Genomic DNA, 20,677 nt, shown 5'->3' on the forward strand with positions numbered 1-20,677 from the left:
GGGGCCCCTGAAGCTTCCACCTGAAATGACACATGTCACTTCTGCTCATATTTCATTGGCCAAAGGAGGTCCTCTTTTCAAGCATGACTTCAAAAGGGCAACAAAGGACACTCTTCCCACGGGGTGAGAAGGGGGTGTGGGGGTGGCACTAAGCACCAAAATATATAGTCTCCAACTGGGAGTGCATGGGTGGACCTTCCCAACCAGTTCATCCCTCTCAGGGCACTCCCAGGGCACCTGCTGCCACTTCCACCTCCAAGGGACCTGACTGGACTCTCCTTCTGAGACACAATTGGGCATCTTCCCTGACATTTTACAAAACTGGATGTGCTCATGTGTGTGTATGTTTCTAATTAAGACCTAATGCATGAAGCCATCAGATTTGCTCAGATTGGCCGAGGATTCAGGATTCAGAAAAAGCGGAGGTTTTATGAAACTCCTCAACCAATGGGGAAGGCATGAATTATTGAAAGGATGGAAAAAGAGACCCAGGGAGGAAGGGCTGCTCCATTATTCATCAGGCCCAGAGTCCCCAGGTCCCTGAGCACTGCTGCTGGCTTTCACACCTACAGCATTTTCCCATTATGTCAACAGTGAGCGTTTCAAACTCGCCGTATTGGCAGCCTCCAAGCAAGGCTCCCACCCACGCCCTCCACTGCCTGTCTCATGATCTGCAACAGTCTGCAACTGAACTGTGGGCTAAGAATGTTGATATATAGAACCCACCTACCCTCCCTTCCTGGGGCTTTCTGCTCACAGGCCTGCAGGCCTGAAATCTAACTCCTTAGAAGAGCCAGGCCTTTCATTCTGACCCCAACATGTCTCTCCAGTTTTCTCTCCCTGCATTCACTACCCCTACCGGACCCAGACCATTTGCCTCACCCTGAATGTAATTTCATATTCTCCTATCTTTTCCCCATGCTGGCCTCTCTGCCTGAAACTGCCTTCCCATGCCTTTGTCTACCTGGTGAGCTTCTATTCATCCTTAAGACCAGATCAGAGAAAAGGCAACTAACTTCTGCTGAGAGCCCATGTGTTAGACATTGGTGCAAACACGATCTCAGTGAAGTGTCACAACAACCCAGGGAGGTGAGTGTTAACACCAGCGTCAGCTACGTAATTTGTGGAGTCCACTGCAAACTGAAAATGCTGCCCCTTGCTCCAAACTGAATTCTGAGACAGTAAAAGCAGATCATGAAACCAGGCACAGAGCATCTCACACAGTGAGCAGGTCTGTGTGACTCTGCATCACATACCCATGAAGTCAGTCCTGGTTATTGAGGAGTCAACTAACATGTCCAAGGTCACACAGCTACTTAGGGGCAGCATGAAGCTGAAGACCTCATTCCATCTAATGCAAATCCCTTTTCTGTCAACCACCCCCCTCCTGAGGTATCCCCACTCGCCTCAGGCAGAATGGTGGAGGAGGAGGTTGTGAGCACCCCAGAAACTGATTTTCCTTTTAAAGGGTGCCTTCTGCAGGCAATAGGTCTGCTCCTTCATCACGGTCATTGCAAGATGACCTGGAGGACAGCATCGCACAGATCAAAGAGGGAACCAATCTGGGGAGTGGGTGGCATTCTAGCATCTCTCACCTGACCCACAAAGGAGTCCATTCCCCCTGCCATACCCGCCCTCATACCCTCATAACTTCCCTCTCAGTTGCCTGAGGATGTGGCTGCTGCCCAGCAGAAGTGACCCTATAAAACACAGATCCTGGGCAGTGTCTCTGGCCTTTGCTGGGAATAGTAAGCGCAGGCCTTGAGAAAGGCATGTCTGCAGGCTCCTATGTCCATTTTCCATCTTTCCAGCCCACCAGTGGTTTTGCTTGGTGATTTTCCTCTTAACAGCTTTAGTCCTGGGGAAATGCATCTTACCAACAATATTTGTTCATTCAGCAAATATTAACTGTGCACCCACCAAGTGCCAGGCCTTCTGCCTTTGAGGAGCTTGTAAGCATAGCCGGGGGAGACTGACGGCAAATGTACCTTTCCCAAACTGGTGAGAGCTAGACAAGAGGCTCCTAGACCCAGACGAGGGAGGGAGAAATTAACTGGGTCAGAGAGAGCAAGCTGAGTAAGGTCTTGATGGATTTTTTTTTTTAAGATTTTATTTATTTATTCATGAGAGACACAAAGAGAGGCAGAGACATAGGCAGAGGGAGAAGCAGGCTCCCTGTGGGGAGCCCAATGCAGAACTCAATCCCAGGACCCCAGGATCACAACCTGGGCCAAAGGCAGATGTTCAACTTCTGAACCACCCAGGTGCCCTAGGTCTTGGCGGATTTGTGGGGATTTTCCAAGTGGAGAGGAGGGCAAGTCAAACAGAAGGGAATAGCACATCTGGACGGATTTGGGGCTGATGGGCATTGAGAGTTTGAGAGACTATACATACATCTGTCTAAGGGGTGAGAGGCCTCTCCTCCTTAGGGAATTCTAGGGGCATGGGAAAGAACACTGTTGCGGGAGTAGGAGAAGAGAGAAAAAGCTGGGCATTTTTAAGGCCTAAAATGCTCTGAATCGAAACCTCCCAAAAACCTTCAGTTGTTCCAACTCCATGGGGCCCCATTCACATGTTCCACAATGTTCTCCCACGATGCCCAGGTTGGATTTCAGCAGCAGAAGGGCTTCTGTTGGGGCTCCTGCCTTATAGTCTTCAACAGATAGGTTCATTGCCGATGCCCTGTTATTGGCAACCTATTTTTGTCTCCCAACATATATACTCCATGTCGTCCACCATTTCATGGTCTACAGGAATTTTACTGACCCTCTAGCAGAACCTCCCTATGACCTGGCTGGCCAAGCTTATATCCTGGAGACTCATCCTTGCAGGGAGGCGCTTCCTGCTTAGAACAGAGGACAGAAGCTGCTGGTCTGGGAGCAAGCTGCACTCACATGTTGGACAAGGCTACTCCTGGTCATTACGGAGAAACGCAGATGGGCAAGTATTCAGGCCAGAAAGGGTAATCCGTGGGTGCCAATATCCAACCTGACCGGACAGGCCACCTGGCTCCAGCTGCAGCTTTCAGATCAGCCCATCAATGAACCAATATTTATTGAGCACCTAGTGAGGGCCTAGAGCCCAGAGAATAAAGGAGACATACAGACTGAAGAAAGAAGAAATTTAAAAATGTTGGTTGCTACCATTTACTGTGCATATATTTCCATTTATTAGTTGAAAGAGGCAAACAGACCTGAGCTGCAATCCCGGCTCTGTCGTATTCCAGCCGTGCGTCCTCAGGCACATCGCTTGCGTCTCTGTGCCTCAGTGTTCTCAGCGGTAAAATGGGATTGTTGGGAAGGCTTTCAGGGACTTCGTACCACGAAGCGCTCCGAACCGCCCGGGGCCGCGCGCAGGAAGCGACCAGTAATAAACACAAGCTGTTACTGTTACTTGTTGCTAGTTCGCGCTGAGCGGGAGCAGCTGGAATTTGAAAGGAAGTCCGACCGGAGTCGGGGTGCGGGGTCACGGGCATCCCTGGGCGGCCCCAAAACCTGTCCCCCCCGCACCCCGGGCCCGACCTTTCCACCCGCAGACCCCACGCAGGTGCCCCGCCCCCGCAGACGCGCCCCCGCCCGCGGTGCAGCCGGGCGTCCGCGGGGTCCCGCAGCCCGCCCGCAGCCCGCCCGCAGGGGTGGGGAAGCCCCGCCGGCCCCGCCCCGCCCCGCCCCGCCCCTGCTGCCCCGCCCCCTCCGAGTTCGCGGCTCCGGCGGCGGCTGCTCGCTCACCAGCGCCGAGCGGTTCCGTCGGACGCGACGGGGCGGGCGCCGGGAGCCTGGCACCGAACCTCCGCCCGGCAGCTCCCGTGAGGTAGGAGCCGGGAAGCCGGCGGGGACCGGCTCTCCCATCCCGGGGCGCGGGGCTGGGGGGAGCGGGGACGATCTCCGGCGGGCGCCTTGGCCGCTGCGCGGGGCCATCCCCCCCCGTTACCGCGTATCCCGGGTTCGGGGCCACCCCCCCCCGCCCGTTTCCGTGTAGCCCGGGTTCGGGGCCACCCCCCCCGCCCGTTTCCGTGTAGCCCGGGGCCACCCCCCCCCCCGTTACCCCGTAGCCCGGGTTCGGGGCCACCCCCTGCCCGTTTCCGTGTAGCCCGGGGCCACCCCCCCCCGTTACCCCGTAGCCCGGGTTCGGGGCCACCCCCTGCCCGTTTCCGTGTAGCCCGGGGCCACCCCCCCCCGTTACCCCGTAGCCCGGGTTCGGGGCCACCCCCTGCCCCCGCGGGGCGCGCATCCCGGCCCGGCGCGGCGGAGGAAGGGGCAGCGTGCTGGGGAGTGCGCGTGTCCACGCCCGTGTGTGCGCGTGTGTCCGCTCGGGAGTGTGCGGGGGAGGAGACGCCGGCCCCCCGCGTTGCCCGGGCGCACCCCCGCGACGGCCCGATGGGGCTGCCGGGCATCAGCCGGCTGGTCGGGAGCGAAACCCACCGCCACCTGTGGAGCGGGCGGCCCCGCTGTGCCTCGTCCCTCCCGGGCCCGCCCGGTGGAGCAAGTGCCCCTGCGGGATGCGGGGAGCAGAGGGGGACACGCGGGGGAGAAGACGGCGGGAGGCCGGGGTCCCCACCCCCCAGGCCACACCGGCAGCTGCGCCCCAGGCCCCAGCCGCTCCGAAGCCTCCCTCCTCCCCATTTTAGTTACTGGAGCTGTCTTTGCCCTCGCCACGAAGCTGCAGTTCGTTAAAATTTTTAAAGTGAAGTCAAATTACCACTTCTTGGGACTGAAGGGGATTTAAGAGGTAATTCCTGGAACCTGGCTGGGGAGGGAAGAAGACCCTCTTCTGACTGAGCCCCTCCGGAGCTGGTGGTGCTGGTGCTGCGATGGTGCGGCCTGGGGCTCTCGTCTGCCCCCTTTTATGGTTGGGGAAGCTCTTGTTCAGGAAGGGAAGGGATTCACCCACTTTGTGGGATTATCAGTGACTGGACAAGAGCTGGAACCAGGACTGGGCCCCCAGGTGGGAGACAGGTGTTACATACACTCCAGCTGTCACCTGTGCTGGCTCCCACTCCACACCATCCTAGGGAACAAAAGGCCGGACTTCCTTCCTGGACACCCCATGCCACTCCCTCATCTCTCTAAAGCCCAAGGCTTGATGAATTCACAGCTCAGGCTGGGCAGGGAGGGTGGGGGGACTTTGGCTTCCATCTGATCTGATGTTCTGACTTCAGGACGTCTCAGGACCACCGGCAGCTCGGTGTCTGCTTATGTCTCCCTGCTGATGCCCCACCAGCTCCACACCCCGCCCCCCCCCCCCCAGCCTCCTGCCTGCCAGAGAGGCCCTAGCTCTGCCTTCTCTGCTAACTTGGCAGCTGGAGATAGCTGGGGGCATCGCATCCCGGGGCCAGGTCCCCAGGGTCACTGGAAAGGATGAAATTCGTAGCTGTGCCTAAGATCCCCATCCCAGACCTCTACTTCCGTCTGACACGTGGACGGCGGTGGACACCCTGAGGGTCAGGGTAGAGCCAGGGCTGCCCTGTCCACACACACATCCAGTTGGTGGGACGCCTGGCATCCCGGCAGCAGGCCTGTGAGAGCCCCGCCATTCTCAGGTGTGAGCTGGGGGTTCCAGGACTTGGGGCGGGGGAGGGAAGTGCAGGCGGTGGGTTGACTCAATTGTTCCCACTCGGCTGGAGGAGGCAGGCCCTGTGTCATCGTGGAAAACATGGGCCCCAGTCCCAGCTGGGTCACGGACTACGTGACATTGGCCAAGTCACAGAACTGCTTGGAGGCTCAGTTTCCCCTTGTATAGCATGGGAGCAGGGGTGTTGTGTAAAGCAAGGACACAGATGTCACTGTCGGACTCAGCAGAGGTGTTCCGGGCCGCTTGTCTCTGCTTCCTCCAGCCCCCACCTGCCTCTCTGCCGAGACAGTGGGTGCACCTAGGATCCCTTGTGCCATCCTCAGTGCTGGGGCAAGTGGTGTGAGTTTTTGTATCAGGGTAGCTCACAGATGGAACTCGGAGTCCCAAGAAGTGAGGGTGCAAGGGTTGCAACCCAGTCTCCACCAAGCCCTGCCTCTGGGGAGCTGATGCTTTTGTTTTTGTTTTTTTAAGATTTTTATTTATTTATCCATGAGAGACAAAGAGAGAGAGAGAGAGAGAGAGAGGCAGAGACACAGGCAGAGGGAGAAGCAGGCTCTATGCGGGGAGCCTGATGTGGGACTTGATCCTGGGTCTCCAGGATCACACCCGGGGCACTAAACTGCTGAGCCACTCGGGCTGCCCGAGCTGATGCTTTTGACTCAGGCTTCTAGACCCTCGGTGTCCTGGGCCTGCCCCACACAGCCTGCTGGCTCATTCCCAGGTGGTCACTGGGCACATGCCTGCTCTTTCATTCCATTCTGGATTGGGGTCAGCCTTCCTCCCTGGGCAGAATTGGGACCAGCTACGTGTGACTTCAGGGGCACCAGGAAAACCCTGCCTGCCAAATATCCTGTTTCCCCAGACCTAGCTACCTGCTGTCTAATATTCCACCATTAGAGACTAGTTCCTTTGGCTCGTGCCTTGTACCCATTTGTCAGCTATGAAACCCGATGATTCATTTTAAAACTTTCAGGACCAGTGTGCAGGGGGAAAGGAAGAGAGAGGAGAAAAGAGAAGATGGGGAGAGCAAAAGAGGGCAAAAGATACCTTACTAGCCCCAAAGTCTGGAGAGAAAGGCCCAGTTGTGAGCACAGGGAGGTCCCAGAGAAAGGAAAAAACCAGAGGAGACAAGGCAGGGCAGGCAGGGGAAGTTGTGAACCTCAAGTGGGAATTCTCCGTGGGAATGTGGGGTGGGTGGCCCACTGAGGGAGCAGGTGTTTTGTAGAGGTTTCCAGTCCTGTGGGCTGGGGCCGGGGTCTTGGCAGCCTGTTCCAGGGGTGAACTAGGCCCAAGGCAAAAGCATCCTTCCCTTTCTGCCGCTCCCCCTTCCCCCAGCGCGTGGCCACGTGGCATTTAATGTATTCTGGGGTGGTGTTCTCTGCATTTGGAGAGCCTGGGCTCCTCACGCTGGCTGGTTAAAGCTGTCAGGGTAATTTGTTAGGTCAGCGAAAGGCCTGGGCTGAGCCGGGCCAGGGGAGCTTTCAACTCCTGTGATTCCCTGGACAGCCCACGTCCTTCCTCAGAAAGAGCCAGACCCACATAATTCACTCAGATGCCAGTCTTCTGGGCTGCAGGCCTGGGGGCACAGGGCTCGTCTGGAATCACCCTAAAAGGCTTGCGGAGGTGGTTCCCTGCCCAGATGGACGTGTGGTCCTGAGCGTGGGGGCAAGTTTCGGGGGATGCAGGGCCGAGAACTGAGTGTTCCTGCTGGGGGTGCCCACGGGCAGGCTGGATTCGGGGAAAGGCAGGCCAGCATCACTGAGGCCCTCAGAGAACCTTCTGAAACCCATCCTGGTCTTGGCTCATGACTGTGGCAGCAAGCTGGTTGCAGTCCATCTGGGCACTGCTGAGGGCAGAGCTCAGACTAGAGAGAAGTTACAGGTCACCAGTGTGACCTTTTGGCCACGAACCCCCAAATGACAACCATTTCTTAAAAATTGAGATGTAATTGACATTTACCATGATACTAGTTCGACAAGTATTCTTGAAGATTATCTGCAATGGTGTCTGTTCTTAAATAATGATGATGATGACAGCAGCTCTTCATCCTACACAGTCATTTATTGAGCACCTACTGTGTGCATGCCAACGACCGTTCCGTGATACAGCTATGGTGCTGTTGGCATTTGGGGCCAGATTATTCTTCTGGGGGGAGGGGCCATCCTGTGTTTTGTACAATGTGTAGCAGCACCCCTGGCCTCTACCCATGAAATGCCACTAGCACCGTGGCAACCACAAATGTCTTCAAACATTGCCAAATGTCCCCTGGGGGGGACCATTGGGGTCACAGCTATGACAGACAAAATTAATTGCATTCCCTTAGGAGCAGGCATTCTGAAGAGGGACAATATAGCGTAGGCTGTCGCTGAAAATGCTCAAGAGAATGACAAGGCAGGGCTGGAGGGTTGGGGGGTGCCCTTTTCAAAGGGGGCACCCACCATGTGACCTGGGCCCAGAAGGCAGGGAGGAAGCAGGTGAAGCAGAGATCTGGGGAGAGAGCCCTCCAGGCAACAGGAAGAGAAAGTCAGGGAGCAAGGAGGATGTAGGCGGCTGGGGGGGGGCTGTCAGCACCCCATGGGCCCTGATCCTGTTCGGGTCATGAGGGGGGTGTAGGGACTTCTGCTTCCTCTGCAGGGTAAAGGAGAGCTGAGCGCTCACCACCTGCTAGGTGCAAACACCATCCCAAGTGTTCTTCTACACCTACTGACACTGGTCCCAGGAGTACATATTATTTCCTTGCCTCATGTTCCAGGGCCCAGAAGGGCCAAGCCATGTGGGTGGTACAGTTGGGACGTGAACTTGAGCTGTCCATGCTCCACTATCTTACACTGAAACTCGGGCCTTGGAGCCAGGAGAGGTGAGTTTGGATCCCAGCTCAGTGTCTTAGTAGCTGCGTGTGGCCTTGGCTGAGTCGGAGTCTCTCTGAGCCTCGGCTTCTGCAGGCGCTCATGCACCAGCTCCGGTGCTCCCTCGCTGTCTGTGCCCGCGCAAGGGGCCAGCCAGGGGGCAGCCGGAGGCCAGGCAACACCCTCCCCTCTCTCCCAGCTCCGGGCTCTTGTTCCAGACAAGTGCATCTACTCACTGAGCTGCAGCAGGGCCATCTGGTGAGGTCAAGGCCAATATCTCAGGAGGTCAGGGAAGTCAAACCCTCCCTCCCCCTCTCCCTCTCCCTCTCCAGGGCTGAAGAGGGGGAACCAGATGCATAAAATCACTTGCCTAAAATCACAGGACTGGTAAGTGGCAAAGCAGGGATCCCTAGGTCTCAGGAGCCCAGGGGGCAAGCTTTCACCATGTGGCCCTGAGCCAGCAGCCAAGGCAGTGTAGGTGTGAAACAGAGAGAGAGAGAGAGAGAGAGAGAGGTCTTGGAGGGGACCGGGGGTCAGGACATTTCCAGAGCTACATTTTGGAAGGAGGGCATGAGGTTTTGAGGGCCCTCCTTGTTTCCTGTTTTTATTTTCTTGTGATTGAAGCGGTCCCTGTTACGGCCAAAGAGCTGGGAAACGAGACTCCATTGTGTGTGATTCCAGAGACTGGAGTCTGAATTGGCAAGACAGAGAAGCCACCAGGAGTAGCCCGGGTGGAGCCTCAGGCAAACTCCTGCTCCCCGATTGCTGCCCAGGGTGGGGCTCCCGCCTCCCCACAGTTCCAGGCCAGGCTGCCTGGGTCACTGCCCAGCAAGGACGCTGCAGGAAGCGTTCCTGCTCCGGGAGCCTGGACCTGCGTGCGCCCCTCGTGCAAGGGGACAGCATGCCATCGACTCAGACACCTACCCGGGGTGGAGGGGTGGCTTGGGTAGAGGGTGCTGCTTTTACCCAGAAAGGAGCCAGCTGCCTGCTGGCCCTCCGTGAGGGAGGCAGGAACCCCTGGAATAAGCCAGTATTTCAGTCGCCTTCACAGTGGGGATTCTTGAGCAAAATGGCACAGCTGCACCACAGCTTGGCATGGGGGCTTTGGCTGGGCAGGAAGGAAGATTCTGGCTCACACGGGAGAGCTTGGGTCGGGGAGGGGGACATCCACACGCTCTGGGGACCTGAGATGATGAGCCACAGCAGATCTGTGCTGTCCGTCCCAGGGAGAGAGTCCCTTGGGAGCATGAGTCCCTGGGTGGTTCTCCCGTTATAAGGAGACAGCAGGGATGAGAGAGTTGTAGAAGCTTCTCCTGGGTGCTTATCATGTGCAAAGTCTTGTGTAAGCTTCCTGCTGTCCAATCCTTATGGGATGCACCTTACTATCACGTCCGTTTTGCAGACCGGGGGTCAGGCTTGGCTGGTAAGCACGGGCATGGGGACGGAAAGCGAGCCTCCCTATCAGGAGTCCCCCGGCCCCCGTACTGGGCAGTGGATGCATGGAGCTCCACCGCTCCGTGCAACCTTGCGCAAGTTATTTTGCCTCTTTGAGCCTCAGTTTCCTGAGTTGTGAAGTGAGAGAGAGTGGAGTTACCACGCGGATTGGTGCGATGATAAAATGAAAAGGGAGACAACAGACATCATACATCAAACAACAAACTATGTTTGATATGTGGGGGCCGCTCCCTTTGTCTTCATGGCTCTGTGGACATGGAGCCTGTCACCCCCTCTCCACGGTGTCCAGAAGAGGTTCTGTTGAATGCTGAGGCCAGCCGATGCTTATAGACACCTCGTCAGTGACCCTGGCCCCAAAGCCATGGCCGAGTGCAAAGGCAGTGGATATAAGGACAGTTGCTCCCATACATGTCACCTAGTCTGGGTCTCCCATGCTGAGTGCTCTGCTGACCTTACCTGTCAGGTGACTCTGTGAGGTCATGATCATTAGCCATATTCTATAGGTAAAGAAACTAAGGCACAGAGAGGTCAGTTAACTTGCCCAAAGTCAGCCGGCTCATAAGTGGTAGACCTAGAATTTATTTATTTTTTTTAAAGATTTTATTTATTTGAGAGAGAGAGAAAGAGCATGAGCGGGGGATGAGGAGAGAGAAGCAGGGAGCCCAATGTGGGGCTCCATCCCAAGACCCCGAGATCACGTCCTGAGCCGAAGGCAAACACTTAACTGACTAAACCACCCAGGCTTCCCGGTAGAGCCAGAATTTAAATCCAAGGAGCCCAGTGGCCTTTCTGAAACCCTTAGAATTTGTAAAAAGGAAAATATAACCAAGTTTCCAGGCACAGAGTCTGACTCTTCCAAAATTCTCTTTTCCTTCCTTCATTTAAAGCAAAAACTCCTCAGCAGACAGGAACCAAGGCAATGTAACAGACTCAGCTCAGGTGTCACCTCTTCCAGGAAGCCTTCCCAGATGTCCCATAGGGCCCTTGTTTATGCTTCTGCGCATCCCCCCCCACACACACACACACCTCCATCAGCCAGCTTCCCCCCCCCCCCCCCCCCCCCCGCACTGCTAGCATCTGTTCCCCTCTCCCCCTCCCCGCCAGGCCAGGGGCTCACCGAGGGGTGCCTGCTACCTGTTTGTTTAATGACATTCGCTCTCACTGGTTACAGAAATCAGTCCTCAGTGTTCCCTTTGCCCTTTGTAGATCTGCTTTCACCCACGAAGCTTGTGTTCACCAGTAGTAATCGTGACACCCCTCCCCTGGAGGTCAGTTACCAGGCATCCAGGGCAAGTTCAGGACTTCTGTCCCTGGGGTCCAGGTCATGAGGTCGCTGGCTGTTCCTGGAGACGGTGGAGCATTTGGTCCTCAATGTACAGTGACAAGACCTTAAAAATATGTCAGGTGGCTTGGTTGGGCATCAGTCTTTGGCTCAGGTCATAATCCCGGGGTCCTGGGATCGAGTCCCGCATCAGGCTCCCTACTCAGAGGGGAGTCTGCTTCTCCCTCTCCTCCGGCCCCCTCCCAGCCCTCTGCCTGTGTGTGCACTCTCTCCCTCTTTCTCAAATAATCTTAAAAAACAAAACAAAACAAAACAAACCCATGTCCCACCTGCCCCTCGGGTGCAGGACCATGTGGTGTATGAAAGGTGTGGTGGACCGAAACCAAGTTCCCAGACACGGGAGGGAAACTAGGAGGGAGGCTGGAGTGTCCTGAGCAGTCACCTTCTGCAGCTCCATGTTCCTCCTCTCATCTACTCGGCAGCCCCCCCCCAAAAAAAAACAATCGCTTGTATGTGCACCTTGCAGTATACACTCCTTCAATCGTGGTGAATCGTGTTCTTTCATATAAATAGATTCAATCTTTAGGGGGTCTGATTGTGGTAAAATACACAGAACATAAAATCTACCGTTTTAGCCCATCTTAAAGTATACCATTCAGTGGCACTTAGTGGATTCAAGCTTTGTGCAACCATCACCACCTTCTAATTCCAGAACATTTTCATCACCCCCAAGGGAAACCCACCCACTAAGCAGTCACTCCCAGTTCCTGCCTCCTCCAAGTCCCTGGCAACCACTAATCTGCTTTCTATCCCTATACATTTACCTATTTTGGACATTTAATATAAATGGGATCATACACCATGTGGCCTTCTGTGTCTGGCTTCTTTCACTTAGTATTACGCTTCCCGGGTTCATCCATCCTGGATCGATGCTTCATTTCTTTTTATGATTGAATAATATTCCGTTGTGTGGATATACTACATTTTGTGCATCCATTCATTCGTTGATGGGCATTTGTGCTAGGTCTCCCCTTTGGCTATTATGAAGAACGCTGCTCTGAATATTCACATACAAATATTTGCTTGAACACCTGTTTTCAGCTCTTTTACGGACATCCCTGGGAGTGCAGTTGCTGGGTCATATGGTAATTCTAGGTTCCACTTTTTGAGGCACCACCAAGCTGTTTTCCGTGTGATTGCACCATTTTATGTTTCTTTCTTTTTTGAGAGACAGGGAGAGGGAGAGATTCTTAAGCAGACTCCATGCCCTGTGCAGAGCCCAACGCAAGGCTTGATCTCATGACCCTGAGATCATGACCTCATCCCAAATCAAGAGTCGGATGCTTAACCGACTGAAGCACCAAGGTGCCGCTCACCATTTTATGTTTTTACTAGCAAACATATGAGAGTTCCAGTCTCCCCACATCCTCACTTCCCTGAGAAATGGTTACCCATATTTTAGGAGCACATGGGAGCTCAGAACAGTTAAGTAAGTTGTCCATGGCCGCACAGCTGTTTGCCGGCAGAGCTAGAGCTGGAGCTCAGGTGCTCTGCACTCTTGACTGTCAACCTCTTCTCTTCCAGTGCTCGTAGAGCCCAGGGTAACAGGCTTAAGGTTCATAGGAATTTTGCTGTGTTCCTGGCTCCTGACTCTGCACCTGGCATTCCCCTGCCTGGCACAGCTTGCCCTCCGAATAAAGGTCCCACTGAGGCTGGTGCTGGGAGCATCCTCCTGGCAGCCATGAGCAGGAAGCCTTGGCATGCCAGGAAGCAGTGCCTTCCCCCATGGGATAATACATTCAGACACCACCCACCCCCAGCCATCGCCTTAGGAGGCAGGCGACTTCTTGCGTAAATCGCACTTGGTCTCAAAATAGGTGGCTGTTCCCTGGCGGGTGACCTTGCCTTGCACCTCTTCATCCCGAAGACCCAAGATACCTTGGTCTCTCAGTCTCTCCTTGCTCCTCAGAAGGAGTGTGCCAGGTGCTCTGGGGCTGGCAGATGCGTCGCACCAAGGCCAACTCCATCCTTCCAGGGCACGAGGCACCTCTTTGATGGAGCTCAGGGGGTGAGACATGAGTGCTATGTTCAGGAGGGCCCCCCTGTTTTCTGGAGGGGATGCTGTCTCCTGGAGAAGGTAGACAGGGTTCGCTCTGTGCAGAGAAAATGCCTTTTTTTTTTTAAACCTTCTGCATCAGGGTAGCCCGATCATTCTCCCACCTACCTTCAACTCCAGCTCAATGGTGAGACCACCTCTGGCCTTGCTACTGCCCCGTAACAGAAATCTTGACCTTCCCCCTAGATCTTAACCCTGATGACCTGGACCCCATGGCCTGACCCTCCTGGATGCGACTCCCATTTGTTACTGCAGAGCCACTAGGGCTTTGCGGTCTCAAAAGCCAGAGCCACCTCCTGCCCCTCAATGTGCATGCCCTCAGGCCAGTGGCATGTGCTCTCTGAGCCTCAGTTTCCACATGAGTGGGGAACGTCCACATGGCACTCACAGAGTCATCATGACAACTGAGTGACATTGTTGTGTAGAGAACCAGCTGGAAGGCTGCCTGGCCAAGGTGGGAATCCACAAACACTAGCTTCTGCCTGCTTTCCCTCCTTGCCTCAGTCAACTGCCTGACCTAAGATACTGCTAACCTGGGGCCCAACAGAAGTGATCCTGGCACCCAGTTCTGCATGTGGTGCTCCCTCGCCTTCCAGGCCCGCTCGCTGCCCCAGCCCCAGGTCAAGAACTGAGACCCTCATTCCAAGGAAAGCCCTCGTCAGCTCTACAAGTGATGGGTGGAGTGGCCAGCGCCCTTTTGGACTTCAACAATCTAGAGAGAGCATTTGTAGCAGGAATCCCTACCCACTTTCAGATGCACATGTCTGCCCAGGGAGTACTTGTGCCCAACCCTAGCCACCGTAATGGGTGTGTCGGTAGACACATTATAATCCAGGCAAACCCAAATAGAGGGGCTCCTGCATGCTGGGCACAATGCTGGGTGAGTACCCACACGTTACTCCATCCTCACACAGCTCCATGAAGGGGGTTCTGTTTTTATCCTGCTTATATAGATGCAGAAGCAGAGGTGCAGAGAGGTGAGGCCACCTGCCCCTGCCCAAGGTCACAGAGCTGGTACGTGATTCAGCAGGGATTTGAACCCAGAGCAAATTTGAAAGACACCTGACCTTTGTAACTTCTTGGGCTACAGCCCCAAGTATGAACTTGCAGTGGGTAGGTCCTACTACCTCTCATGCTTCTTTTGCTCTGGGGGCATTGATTGCCACTCTGAGGACACAGCAGAAAGGGCCCCAAGGGGACCCCCCTACTCAGCCCTCTGTATCCTTGGCTACCCCTCTCTGAAACCTACTGTGGGACATTGCTCTAGATTTCCAGGCAGCCCCCCATGCCTTTCCTTCATCCTACAACCACAGGAGACTTCCAGAAGCTTGGAAGCGGGGAGCAGCCTCTGAGTGCCAGGAGCTATGCCAAGCCCCACATACCCTACTGTATTTCATCCTCTTAGCACTTATACGAGGGAGTATAATCTCAAGTTTCTAGGTGAGAAGATGGAGGGCCTAAGAGGTTAACCAAAATGTCCAGATGAGAGCACAGTATGCCACACAAGTTGGGAGGCTGGAGGCTCATGGCCAGAACTTGGCTGATGACAATGCCAGGTGTGGGCTGGGCCCTGGGTGTGAGTCACTTCATGCACTCCTCACTATGTCCCTGAAATGGGTGCTGTGACTGCCTTCATTAAGAACAAGGCTCTACAAATTCAGACTAAAGTGTTGCTGGCTGATAATGCTATTTGCACCAGTTGGATTTCAGCTTAGCTTTGAAGGTATATGATGAGCCCAAGCAGGTAGCATTTTTTTTTCTCTGCAAGAGAGACGGGTGTGGGGCTACAGCAGAGGCCCTGCTTCCCTCTAACCTTCTCCCTTACCACCCCACCCAGCTGGTGACCTATGTTCAGACCCTGCTGACAGTTCCCCAGCACTGCGAGGAGAGAGGAGCCAGGACATCCAAATCAGATAACTAGGTGGCCCTTGAGCATTGACTGAGAACTCGTTGTCAACCAAAGTGCCAGCAGGCGATGGCTGGCCATTAAGGGAGCACCACTGGGTTCACTCAGCTTCAAGATCAATTCATATCAAAACCATAGCCAACATTTGTTTTCCGTCCTGCTTCTGTGGAGGGAAATAAAGCATGGGAGGCACAATATAGAGACATCATTCTGCACTATTGATTTCTTCCACTCCCTCCCCTTCCCTCTGGATCGGACTGTCTCCCTCTTGATGAATATGTTGTTGTGGGAAGATGAGAAACACTCATCATGTGAAGGGCTGGGAGTTGCCGCACTGAGCAGGAGAGGCTGTGGAGGTGAGTGAAGCCAGCCAGCGGAGGGAGGCCGAATGGCCCACTGTGCCCGGTTCCTACCCCCGGAGAGGCAGATCCAGCTCAGGGGGCCCCTGACACCTGTGTCCTGGGGATTGCACTTCTGGCTGAGTGGCCTCCCAGGGTTTTGTCCTGGGGTCTACCCTGCCTCTTCATGGGGAGTATGGGGTGAACAACACAGGCAGAGGACTGTACCTCCAGAGGATGCAACTTCACGTTCTCCCTGGGCAGGACACCTCTCTCAACCTTGGTTTTCTTCCCTGCAGAATGAATCATGCCATCCCTAACACCATCTTCCTAGACTTGATAGGAGGATCCAGGGAGGCCACAAACCTGTAGGAAAGTATTTGGTAAAACATCATTAATGCCCAGAGTCAAGGTCAATGTGACAGATCAACAAACACTTCTGTGCCATGTGTTTCTCCCTGTTTGTCTGATGACTGACCCCAGGTCTCTGGGTAGATAACCTTTGTGGGATCAGATGGTCAGACACGATTTAGAGCACTATGAAGGTGTGGAATTCAATAACTGAGAAAGAAGATGAGGTAGAGGATTAAAACCTCTTCTTCCTCCAGGAGGTGGGTCCCAGGACAGCTCCCTGCCAGTCTGGCCAGGAGCTGATTGCAGTCAATCATCAACAAGCCTGTGGAGGTGAAAAAGCAAGTCAGTAGTCACCCTGCCTCCAGCCCGATGAGCTGCAAGTGGACGCAGTCCACAGGTCTGCACGACTCCCCAGCCCTCCCTTGCTGGTGTGGGCTGCCTGTTTCACTCCCTGCTTGTACCCACCCTTTCCCCGTGGCAGCTCCATTCCCACACTCGCAGCCAGGGACTGAGATTCACAAGGGGAGGGGGCCTGAGGACCCCATTAATGGCCTGCAGAGTTCCATGTGACTTGGGCATTGCAGACTGAGGTCAGTTGTCCATTAAGCTATGGAACTGAACACTCCACTTAGCAGTGTATATGGGACACAGTTAAATAATGAAAATAAAAATAGAACATTGCAAGAGCCTGGGGCAGGCTGGCTTATGCCCCGGGAAGAAGCAGAGAAGGCCATTCCGGGGAGAGGGGAGGGAATTCACTGTCAGCCTCCCTCTGCTGTGGAGCTGCTCTGGTTTAAAATACGTATTTTTTTTCTTTATATATAGGTCATCTTTTGTTAATTTTTAACTTAAATTAGTTCGTAGATATGTGTACACGCATGCAACCCCAGTGGAGAAAATCTGTGCTTGTTATATAGCACATTGGGAAATTCAGAAAAGTAGAAAGAGGCAGCTTCCCTCCTCTCCCTGACTCCATACTTCTGGATGGGGGCCTTAGAGATCTCTGGTACCATACACCCCAAGAAAGAAAGGGGACTGAAAACCGTACCCCTGGGCTCCAGGCTGCACCACCACAATCAGCAAGCAGGGGGCAGGTCAGCCCCTGACCCTTTTACCTAGCCTGGCATTGTCGCTTAGCTTCTGGAAGAAAGCTAATTTAAAAAAGGGAAAAGATCATTATGTCACTTTAATGAACATGTGGTGCGTATTTATTAGACAGAATTCAAGAAAATAAATAGTAAAGTAGGAAGAATAAACAAATTTATGCATAAACTTCCCATCAAAACACCACTCTTACTATTTTTCTGTTATTTTACAAATCAGCAAATTACCGATGTTTTTTATCCCACTTTTTTTTTTTTTCATTTAACATTGTCGTACCAGCATCTCCTTCAATGACAACATTGTCATTGAGGACAGGAACTGTCCATTGAGTGGATAAAGCCCTAGTTCCTGTAACCCTTCCCTCTCAGAAAGGCATTTTGGTGATTATGAGCATTTTGCTGCTACAAACAACAGTGAGTAAACACCTTTGTGTGTTTTTGTTTTTTTGTTTTTCCTTTGTGTGTTTTTGTACTTACATTTATATCTATTTCCTAAGCTGCAATTCCCAGAAGTAGAATTTTTGGGACCAACAGTAATGGACCTACTTAGGATGGATGCCTGTTGCCAAGTGGCTTTCCCCCACTTGACTTGCTCACCAGTAGAGTGTGAGTGTTACTGTTTCAGAGCTGAAGTTGTCTTTTCTAATTGAGCTGCTTATTTTAAGATCATTGAAGATTCACATGCAATTGCAAGAAATCACGGATCCCATGTACCCTTTATCCAGTTTTCCCCAATGGTAACGCGTGTAGCATGACAGCACAAAAGCAGCCACAACCAGCATATTGGGTGAATGCAGTCATTTCCACACCACCAGGGTCCCTCCTGTTGACGCTGGCCTCCCCGCCTCACCCTGGTCTCTGATCCCAGCAACCACTGATCTGTCTGTCCTCCATTTCTTCTTTTTTTTTTTTTTTTTTTGTCATGTCAAGAATCTTACAGAAATGGAAGTGTGAGGCAAAGTCTTAAAGAAAATTATCATAAAAAAACAGATGAAACAAGATTGCAGATAGAAGAAATAGAGAAAACACATTTTTTGGATTGGCTACTGTCCAGGCCGGCTCTGTCCAACAGAAATAGAACGTGAACCATGTGATGCTGTTTAAAATTTCCTACAGCCGCGTGAAAAAAGTAAAGACATAGTAAAATTAATATATTTTATGTAGCTCACTATACCCTTTCAGCATGTAATCGATGTTTGAAAAACAACCGATGAGTTATTTTAGAATCTTTCTCTGTAGTCTTAGAAATCTGGTGCGTATTTTGTGCTGACAGCACGTGTCTTCATTTGGACTGGCCAAATTTCGAGGTGTTCCAGAATCACATGTGGCTTCCATGCCAGATAGCTCTGCTTTAGTCCAAATTGAACTGAATACAAACCATGAGTATGGGGGTCTATACATCTCCAGGCTTGAGAGGGTCCCCATGTTGGCTCACGGCTCTCAACCTCACCCACACCTTGGAATCATCTGGAATTTTTTTAGTAGTTGATGCCTCACCCCATCCCCACTCAACCAAATAGTCAGGCATAATTGGTCTTGGAGACAACCTGCATGGGATTTCTTTTCAACTCCCCAAGTGACACTAACAGGCAGCAGGGATTGAGAGCGACTGGTAGAAGGGCTTGAGGTTGTGTCCTGTCCGATCCTGTCTGGCTGTGGGATTCTGAGAGAGGCCCTGGGGATGCCATTCTCTCATCTCATCTCATCTCATCTCATCTCATCTCATCTCATCTCATCTCATCTCATCTCAGTTCCTGACCTGACTTCTTAGAGAGCAGGCACTTCCTCTGAAGCAGTTCCTGAAGGTTTCTATGCCTCTCAGCCCTGCAGAGTTCCACTCCTGTCTCTGCTTTATTCGGTTGGAGACAGTTCATCAAGCCTGGTTTTAAAGGGAGAGGCACACAAGCTTCCTCACCCATTGCTCCCACCCTACCGGCGCCATCTTGTTCCCCTGAGTATTTTCCCCACTGGGATCAGCCTCCTTGGTCGCCAATCTTGTTTCCTTTCTGGATCACTGGCTGAGAGCCCATGACCTACTTTATGCCATGGAATCCTCACAGCTACTCTGTAAAGAAACAATCATTCCTATATTATTGATGAAGCTCGGACAGGCTCGGTGAGTTGCCTGAGGCCCCCAGGGCCCCCACTGCGCTTCTGGGCTGGCCTTGACCAAATGGCCAATGGCATTATGAACTGAGCAGCCAGAGTCAGACTGAGGCTCATGCTCGTCCTGCCTTGCACTTCTTTTTCCAGCCCAGGGCTCCTCCATGCCTGATGGCTCTCGGGCCTGTGAGGTATGTCACTGGCTGGGAAGGACAGAGAGCTGGAGCCCTTGCCTCCCCTGCCTTGTCACCAACCATCCCAGGCCCGATGAGAGATGAGACACCCCCACCCCTTCTTGTCAGCCCTGAGTTCCCTCCCCCAGACTTGACCTTTGTCATCCAGTCAGGAAATATCAAAATCTTTAAAAACTCCGTAAGCACTTTGACTTCATCTCTTGAAGGTTGTGAGGCATCTGCTGGGGTACAGGCTTCTAGGGACCCTCAGGGACCACTGGCCCAACTCCTGAGACCGAGAGAGCCAATGGATTTTCATTCCACATCCCACATGGCCACGGGCCTCCTGATGCGTGCAGGCAGGGCTGCGCTCACCACCTGGCCATCAGGGACTCAGAGTGGCCTACACGTTTCTTCATCTCAAGTCATTGGGGCAGAGAGGTGAACAGGAAGCATCACGTTGAGAACTAACTCAGAGAAACGCATCATCCCCATTTATGCTTCTCTGTCCTTGCCCAGGCTATCACCCTGAAACGGTTGGTGCATCCCCCTTCCTTTCTGCACTAACATTTAGGAGCACTGGGAATCCGGGCTCGTGGGTGCTGTTCCTGGGGACAGCAACCTGCTGTCACCCCCCAGGGGAGGCATGCCCTTTGCCGGGCTCCGAGCTGGCCTCGGGACCCCAGTGCTACCCAGGCAGCTCCTCCAAACCAGACTGGTTTTCCTCCCCAGGCTGCCTCCCACCTCTCCTTACTCCCTCCTCCCAGGAGGAAGAATCAGCAGCAGAAGAAATCTCTCCCTTGAAACATAAATACCCTAAGCATGGAGGGGGCCTGGACGTGACCAAGAATAACTCCAAGTGTCCAGCAGGAAACACTCCCTTACTTTTTTCTACTCTTCTTCTCTTCCTCCTCCTCTGTAATCACTGTTTACATCACTACTTTTTATAAGGAAAATCTCTGGCTCGTCCAGCCACCTGAGTGATGCAAAGACCAGGGACAAAGGGATTCGAAATCTTCAGCCCTTTTATCTTCAGCAAGAAGCTGATAACATTGAGAAAAATCAGAATGAAGTTTTCACTTGACAAGTCAAGTGTCTCCACTGTCTGGAAGGGAGTTGCCAAGGTGGTGAGCAAAGCACTCTGTGGAAACCTAACCAGTGCATCTCCAGGCGAACCCGTCTGAGAGATGAGCCAGAGGCAGTCCAGCATAGCAGATAAGGCCAGGTAGAGAGGTTCGAGTCCCAGCTCCCCCCACTTTCTGGCTGGGCGACCTTGGGCAAATGGCTTAACTACCCGCCTCCCAACTCTAAAGTGGGGGTGGTGACCAGGGTCAAGCTTAGCTGTGTGCACCTCCTAAGCACCAGGCTGCTGTTCTTCTTTTAAGCTGGATGCGCTTAAACTAGCTCATTTAATCCTCATTACCCTGTGA

The 20,677-nt window shown here is 53.3% G+C and overlaps 1 protein-coding gene across 1 annotated transcript in view; it reads left to right on the forward strand.

Moving 5' to 3' along the window:
- Nucleotides 1–3,688: 3,688 nt before the first annotated feature.
- CACNG5 (calcium voltage-gated channel auxiliary subunit gamma 5) overlaps nt 3,689–20,677 on the forward strand; it is a 39,108-nt gene continuing 22,119 nt past the window's right edge. The window contains exon 1 of the mRNA XM_072746760.1: nt 3,689–3,810. The gene's annotated coding sequence lies outside the window, so the exon portion shown is untranslated. The remainder of the gene's footprint in view (nt 3,811–20,677) is intronic.

Source organism: Vulpes vulpes, chromosome 2, assembly GCF_048418805.1.
Source record: "Vulpes vulpes isolate BD-2025 chromosome 2, VulVul3, whole genome shotgun sequence".
In the NCBI taxonomy this organism is placed as follows: Eukaryota; Metazoa; Chordata; class Mammalia; order Carnivora; family Canidae; genus Vulpes; species Vulpes vulpes.